The sequence below is a fragment of the Calliopsis andreniformis genome, unplaced genomic scaffold, assembly GCF_051401765.1.
Source record: "Calliopsis andreniformis isolate RMS-2024a unplaced genomic scaffold, iyCalAndr_principal scaffold0014, whole genome shotgun sequence".
In the NCBI taxonomy this organism is placed as follows: Eukaryota; Metazoa; Arthropoda; class Insecta; order Hymenoptera; family Andrenidae; genus Calliopsis; species Calliopsis andreniformis.
In genome coordinates this window covers 14109087-14117797 of record NW_027480427.1, presented here as the reverse complement: position 1 = coordinate 14117797, position 8711 = coordinate 14109087, and positions in this window count along the sequence as shown.

Below are 8711 nucleotides of genomic sequence, written 5' to 3'. Positions count from 1 at the left end.
TCAACGCCCGAAACATAAAATACAAAATAAATAGAACAGTTTTTCCATTGTATAAAACGAATAATTGCTACCAGTGTAAAGGTTATGGTCATTTCTGCGTTCCGGGCAACCTAGGCTTCACTCTAGGGTGTTGCTCCAACAGATTGAATAGTTAGGGCCTTAGAAGTCAACGCCCGAAGCATAAAATGCAATAAAAATACAACAGTTTTTCCATCGTATAACAGGATTAATTGCAACCAGTTTGACAGTGATGGACACTTCTACGTTCCGGGCAACCTAGGCTTCGCCCTAGGTCGTTGTTCCACCAGATCGAATAGTTAGGGCCTAAAAAGTGAACGCCAGAAGCATGAAATACAATCTAAATACAACAGCTTTTCCATCGTATAAAAGGAATAATGGCAAACAGTGTGAAAGTAATGGTCATTTCTACGTCCCGGGCAATCTAGGCTTCACTCTAGGGCGTTGCTTCACCAGATCAAACAGTTAGGGCCTAAGAAGTGAACGCCAGAAGCATAAAATAGAATATAAATACAACAGCTTTTCCATCGTATAAAACGAATAATTGTTACCAGTGTAAAAGTTATGGTCATTTCTACGTTCCGGGCAACCTAGGCTTCACCCTAGGGCGTTGCTCCACCAGATTGAATAGTTAGGGCCTAAGAAGTGAACGCCAGAAGCATAAAATACAATAAAAATACAACAGTTTTTCCGTCGTATAAAACGAATAATTGCAACCAGTGTGAAAGTTATGGTCATTTCTACATTCCGAGCAACCTAGGCTTCACTCTAGGGCGTTGCTCCAACAGATTGAATAGTTAGGGCCTAAGAAGTGAACGCCAGAAGCATTAAATACAATAAAAATACAACAGTTTTTCCATCGTATAACAGGATTAATTGCAACCAGTTTGAAAGTGATGGTCACTTCTACGTTCCGGGCAACCTAGGCTTCACTCTAGGGCGTTGCTCCACTAGATCGAGTAGTCAGGGCCTAAGAAGTGAACGCCAGAAGCATGAAATACAATATAAATACAACAGTTTTTCCATCGTATAAAACGAATAATTGCAACCAGTGTTAAAGTTATGGTCATTTCTACATTCCGAGCAACCTAGGCTTCACTCTAGGGCGTTGCCCCACCAGATCGAATAGTTAGGTCCTTAGAAGTCAACGCCAGAAGCATAAAATACGATATAAATACAACAGCTTTTCCATGGTATAAAAGGAATAATTGCAAACAGTGTGAAAGTAATGGTCATTTCTACGTTCCGGGCAACCTAGTCTTCACTCTACGGCGTTGTTCCACCAGATCGAATAGTTAGGGCCTAAGAAGTCAACACCAGAAGAATAAAATACAAAATAAATACAACAGCCTTTACACCGTATAAAACGAACAATTGCAACCTGTGTGAAGGTTGTAGTCATATCTACGTTCCGGGCAACCTAGGTTTCACTGTAGGGCGTTGCTCCACCAGATCGAAGTGTTAGGGCCTAAGAAGTCAACGCCCGAAGCATAAAAAACGATATAAATACAACAGCTTTTCCATCGTATTAAATGAATAATTGCAAACAGTGTGAAAGTAATTGTCATTTCTACGTTCCGGGCAATCTAGGCTTCACTCTAGGGCGTTGCTCCACCAGATCAAACAGTTAGGGCCTTAGAAGCCAACGCCCGAAGCATTAAATACAAAATAAATAGAACAGTTTTTCCATTGTATAAAACGAATAATTGCTACCAGCGTAAAAGTTATGGCCATTTCTACGTTGCGGGCAACGTAGGCTTCACCTTAGGCCGTTGTTCAACCAGATCGAATAGTTAGGGCCTAAGACGTGAACGCCAGAAGCATAAAATACAATATAAATACAACAGATTTTCCATCATATAAAACGAATAATTGCAGCCTGTGTGAAGGTTATGGTCATACCTACGTTCCGGGCAACATAGGCTTCAATGTAGGGCGTTGCTCCACCAGATCGAAGTGTTAGGGCCTAAGAAGTCAACGCCCGCAGCATAAAATACGATATAAATACAACAGCTTTTCCATCGTATAAAACGAATAATAGCAACCAGTGTGAAAGTAATGGTCATTTCTACATTCCGAGCAACCTAGGCTTCACTCTAGGGCGTTGCTCCAACAGATTGAATAGTTAGGGCCTTAGAAGTCAACGCCCGAAGCATAAAATGCAATAAAAATACAACAGTTTTTCCATCGTATAACAGGATTAATTGCAACCAGTTTGAAAGTGATGGTCATTTCTACGTTCCGGGCAACCTAGGCTTCACTCTAGGGCGTTGCTCCACTAGATCGAATAGTTAGGGCCATAGAAGTCAACGCCAGAAGAATAAAATACGATATAAATACAACAGCTTTTCCATGGTATAAAAGGAATAATTGCAAACAGTGTGAAAGTAATGGTCATTTCTACGTTCCGGGCAACCTAGTCTTCACTCTACGGCGTTGTTCCACCAGATCGAATAGTTAGGGCCTAAGAAGTCGACACCAGAAGAATAAAATACAAAATAAATACAACAGCCTTTACACCGTATAAAACGAACAATTGCAACCTGTGTGAAGGTTGTAGTCATATCTACGTTCCGGGCAACCTAGGTTTCACTGTAGGGCGTTGCTCCACCAGATCGAAGTGTTAGGGCCTAAGAAGTCAACGCCCGAAGCATAAAAAACGATATAAATACAACAGCTTTTCCATCGTATTAAATGAATAATTGCAACAGTGTGAAAGTAATTGTCATTTCTACGTTCCGGGCAATCTAGGCTTCACTCTAGGGCGTTGCTCCACCAGATCAAACAGTTAGGGCCTTAGAAGCCAACGCCCGAAGCATTAAATACAAAATAAATAGAACAGTTTTTCCATTGTATAAAACGAATAATTGCTACCAGCGTAAAAGTTATGGCCATTTCTACGTTGCGGGCAACCTAGGCTTCACCTTAGGCCGTTGTTCAACCAGATCGAATAGTTAGGGCCTAAGACGTGAACGCCAGAAGCATAAAATACAATATAAATACAACAGATTTTCCATCATATAAAACGAATAATTGCAGCCTGTGTGAAGGTTATGGTCATACCTACGTTCCGGGCAACATAGGCTTCAATGTAGGGCGTTGCTCCACCAGATCGAAGTGTTAGGGCCTAAGAAGTCAACGCCCGCAGCATAAAATACGATATAAATACAACAGCTTTTCCATCGTATAAAACGAATAATAGCAACCAGTGTGAAAGTAATGGTCATTTCTACGTTCCGGGCAACCTAGGCTTCACACTAGGGCGTTGCTCCACCAGATCAAACAGTTAGGGCCTTAGAAGCCAACGCCCGAAGCATTAAATACAAAATAAATAGAACAGTTTTTCCATTGTATAAAACAAATAACTGCTACCAGTGTAAAAGTTATGGCCATTTATACGTTGCGGGCAACCTAGGCTTCACCTTAGGCCGTTGTTCCACCAGATCGAATAGTTAGGGCCTAAGAAGTGAACGCCAGAAGCATAAAATACAATATAAATACAACAGTTTTTCCATCGTATAAAACGAATAATTGCAACCAGTGTGAAAGTTATGGTCATTTCTACATTCCGAGCAACCTAGGCTTCACTCTAGGGCGTTGCTCCAACAGATTGAATAGTTAGGGCCTTAGAAGTCAACGCCCGAAGCATAAAATGCAATAAAAATACAACAGTTTTTCCATCGTATAACAGGATTAATTGCAACCAGTTTGAAAGTGATGGTCATTTCTACGTTCCGGGCAACCTAGGCTTCACTCTAGGGCGTTGCTCCACTAGATCGAATAGTTAGGGCCATAGAAGTCAACGCCAGAAGCATAAAATACGATATAAATACAACAGCTTTTCCATCGTATAAGAAGGAATAATTGCAAACAGTGTGAAAGTAATGGTCATTTCTACGTTCCGGGCAACCTAGGCTTCACCCTAGGGCGTTGCTCCACCAGATTAAACAGTTAGGGCCTTAGAAGTCAACGCCCGAAACATAAAATACAAAATAAATAGAACAGTTTTTCCATTGTATAAAACGAATAATTGCTACCAGTGTAAAGGTTATGGTCATTTCTGCGTTCCGGGCAACCTAGGCTTCACTCTAGGGTGTTGCTCCAACAGATTGAATAGTTAGGGCCTTAGAAGTCAACGCCCGAAGCATAAAATGCAATAAAAATACAACAGTTTTTCCATCGTATAACAGGATTAATTGCAACCAGTTTGACAGTGATGGACACTTCTACGTTCCGGGCAACCTAGGCTTCGCCCTAGGTCGTTGTTCCACCAGATCGAATAGTTAGGGCCTAAAAAGTGAACGCCAGAAGCATGAAATACAATCTAAATACAACAGCTTTTCCATCGTATAAAAGGAATAATTGCAAACAGTGTGAAAGTAATGGTCATTTCTACGTCCCGGGCAATCTAGGCTTCACTCTAGGGCGTTGCTTCACCAGATCAAACAGTTAGGGCCTAAGAAGTGAACGCCAGAAGCATAAAATAGAATATAAATACAACAGCTTTTCCATCGTATAAAACGAATAATTGTTACCAGTGTAAAAGTTATGGTCATTTCTACGTTCCGGGCAACCTAGGCTTCACCCTAGGGCGTTGCTCCACCAGATTGAATAGTTAGGGCCTAAGAAGTGAACGCCAGAAGCATAAAATACAATATAAATACAACAGTTTTTCCGTCGTATAAAACGAATAATTGCATCCAGTGTGAAAGTTATGGTCATTTCTACATTCCGAGCAACCTAGGCTTCACTCTAGGGCGTTGCTCCAACAGATTGAATAGTTAGGGCCTAAGAAGTGAACGCCAGAAGCATTAAATACAATAAAAATACAACAGTTTTTCCATCGTATAACAGGATTAATTGCAACCAGTTTGAAAGTGATGGTCACTTCTACGTTCCGGGCAACCTAGGCTTCACTCTAGGGCGTTGCTCCACTAGATCGAGTAGTTAGGGCCTAAGAAGTCAACGCCAGAAGCATAAAATACGATATAAATACAACAGCTTTTCCATCGTATAAGAAGGAATAATTGCAAACAGTGTGAAAGTAATGGTCATTTCTACGTTCCGGGCAACCTAGGCTTCACCCTAGGGCGTTGCTCCACCAGATTAAACAGTTAGGGCCTTAGAAGTCAACGCCCGAAACATAAAATACAAAATAAATAGAACAGTTTTTCCATTGTATAAAACGAATAATTGCAACCAGTGTGAAAGTTATGGTCATTTCTACATTCCGAGCAACCTAGGCTTCACTCTAGGGCGTTGCCCCACCAGATCGAATAGTTAGGTCCTTAGAAGTCAACGCCAGAAGCATAAAATACGATATAAATACAACAGCTTTTCCATGGTATAAAAGGAATAATTGCAAACAGTGTGAAAGTAATGGTCATTTCTACGTTCCGGGCAACCTAGTCTTCACTCTACGGCGTTGTTCCACCAGACCGAATAGTTAGGGCCTAAGAAGTCAACACCAGAAGAATAAAATACAAAATAAATACAACAGCCTTTACACCGTATAAAACGAACAATTGCAACCTGTGTGAAGGTTGTAGTCATATCTACGTTCCGGGCAACCTAGGTTTCACTGTAGGGCGTTGCTCCACCAGATCGAAGTGTTAGGGCCTAAGAAGTCAACGCCCGAAGCATAAAAAACGATATAAATACAACAGCTTTTCCATCGTATTAAATGAATAATTGCAAACAGTGTGAAAGTAATTGTCATTTCTACGTTCCGGGCAATCTAGGCTTCACTCTAGGGCGTTGCTCCACCAGATCAAACAGTTACGGCCTTAGAAGCCAACGCCCGAAGCATTAAATACAAAATAAATAGAACAGTTTTTCCATTGTATAAAACGAATAATTGCTACCAGCGTAAAAGTTATGGCCATTTCTACGTTGCGGGCAACCTAGGCTTCACCTTAGGCCGTTGTTCAACCAGATCGAATAGTTAGGGCCTAAGACGTGAACGCCAGAAGCATAAAATACAATATAAATACAACAGATTTTCCATCATATAAAACGAATAATTGCAGCCTGTGTGAAGGTTATGGTCATACCTACGTTCCGGGCAACATAGGCTTCAATGTAGGGCGTTGCTCCACCAGATCGAAGTGTTAGGGCCTAAGAAGTCAACGCCCGCAGCATAAAATACGATATAAATACAACAGCTTTTCCATCGTATAAAACGAATAATAGCAACCAGTGTGAAAGTAATGGTCATTTCTACGTTCCGGGCAACCTAGGCTTCACACTAGGGCGTTGCTCCACCAGATCAAACAGTTAGGGCCTTAGAAGCCAACGCCCGAAGCATTAAATACAAAATAAATAGAACAGTTTTTCCATTGTATAAAACAAATAACTGCTACCAGTGTAAAAGTTATGGCCATTTATACGTTGCGGGCAACCTAGGCTTCACCTTAGGCCGTTGTTCCACCAGATCGAATAGTTAGGGCCTAAGAAGTGAACGCCAGAAGCATTAAATACAATATAAATACAACAGTTTTTCCATCGTATAAAACGAATAATTGCAACCAGTGTGAAAGTTATGGTCATTTCTACATTCCGAGCAACCTAGGCTTCACTCTAGGGCGTTGCTCCAACAGATTGAATAGTTAGGGCCTTTGAAGTCAACGCCCGAAGCATAAAATGCAATAAAAATACAACAGTTTTTCCATCGTATAACAGGATTAATTGCAACCAGTTTGAAAGTGATGGTCATTTCTACGTTCCGGGCAACCTAGGCTTCACTCTAGGGCGTTGCTCCACTAGATCGAATAGTTAGGGCCATAGAAGTCAACGCCAGAAGCATAAAATACGATATAAATACAACAGCTTTTCCATCGTATAAGAAGGAATAATTGCAAACAGTGTGAAAGTAATGGTCATTTCTACGTTCCGGGCAACCTAGGCTTCACCCTAGGGCGTTGCTCCACCAGATTAAACAGTCAGGGCCTTAGAAGTCAACGCCCGAAACATAAAATACAAAATAAATAGAACAGTTTTTCCATTGTATAAAACGAATAATTGCTACCAGTGTAAAGGTTATGGTCATTTCTGCGTTCCGGGCAACCTAGGCTTCACTCTAGGGTGTTGCTCCAACAGATTGAATAGTTAGGGCCTTAGAAGTCAACGCCCGAAGCATAAAATGCAATAAAAATACAACAGTTTTTCCATCGTATAACAGGATTAATTGCAACCAGTTTGACAGTGATGGACACTTCTACGTTCCGGGCAACCTAGGCTTCGCCCTAGGTCGTTGTTCCACCAGATCGAATAGTTAGGGCCTAAAAAGTGAACGCCAGAAGCATGAAATACAATCTAAATACAACAGCTTTTCCATCGTATAAAAGGAATAATGGCAAACAGTGTGAAAGTAATGGTCATTTCTACGTCCCGGGCAATCTAGGCTTCACTCTAGGGCGTTGCTTCACCAGATCAAACAGTTAGGGCCTAAGAAGTGAACGCCAGAAGCATAAAATAGAATATAAATACAACAGCTTTTCCATCGTATAAAACGAATAATTGTTACCAGTGTAAAAGTTATGGTCATTTCTACGTTCCGGGCAACCTAGGCTTCACCCTAGGGCGTTGCTCCACCAGATTGAATAGTTAGGGCCTAAGAAGTGAACGCCAGAAGCATAAAATACAATATAAATACAACAGTTTTTCCATCGTATAAAACGAATAATTGCAACCAGTGTGAAAGTTATGGTCATTTCTACATTCCGAGCAACCTAGGCTTCACTCTAGGGCGTTGCCCCACCAGATCGAATAGTTAGGTCCTTAGAAGTCAACGCCAGAAGCATAAAATACGATATAAATACAACAGCTTTTCCATGGTATAAAAGGAATAATTGCAAACAGTGTGAAAGTAATGGTCATTCCTACGTTCCGGGCAACCTAGTCTTCACTCTACGGCGTTGTTCCACCAGATCGAATAGTTAGGGCCTAAGAAGTCAACACCAGAAGAATAAAATACAAAATAAATACAACAGCCTTTACACCGTATAAAACGAACAATTGCAACCTGTGTGAAGGTTGTAGTCATATCTACGCTCCGGGCAACCTAGGTTTCACTGTAGGGCGTTGCTCCACCAGATCGAAGTGTTAGGGCCTAAGAAGTCAACGCCCGAAGCATAAAAAACGATATAAATACAACAGCTTTTCCATCGTATAAAACGAATAATAGCAACCAGTGTGAAAGTAATGGTCATTTCTACGTTCCGGGCAACCTAGGCTTCACACTAGGGCGTTGCTCCACCAGATCAAACAGTTAGGGCCTTAGAAGCCAACGCCCGAAGCATTAAATACAAAATAAATAGAACAGTTTTTCCATTGTATAAAACGAATAACTGCTACCAGTGTAAAAGTTATGGCCATTTATACGTTGCGGGCAACCGAGGCTTCACCTTAGGCCGTTGTTCCACCAGATCGAATAGTTAGGGCCTAAGAAGTGAACGCCAGAAGCATAAAATACGATATAAATACAACAGTTTTTCCATCATATAAAACGAATAATTGCAACCAGTATGAAAGTTATGGTCATTTCTACTTTCCGGGCAACCTAGGATACACCCTAGGGCGTTGCTCCAACAGATTGAATAGTTAGCGCCTTAGAAGTCAACGCCCGAAGCATAAAATGCAAAATAAATAGAACAGTTTTTCTATCGTAAAGAACGAATAATTGCAACCGGTGT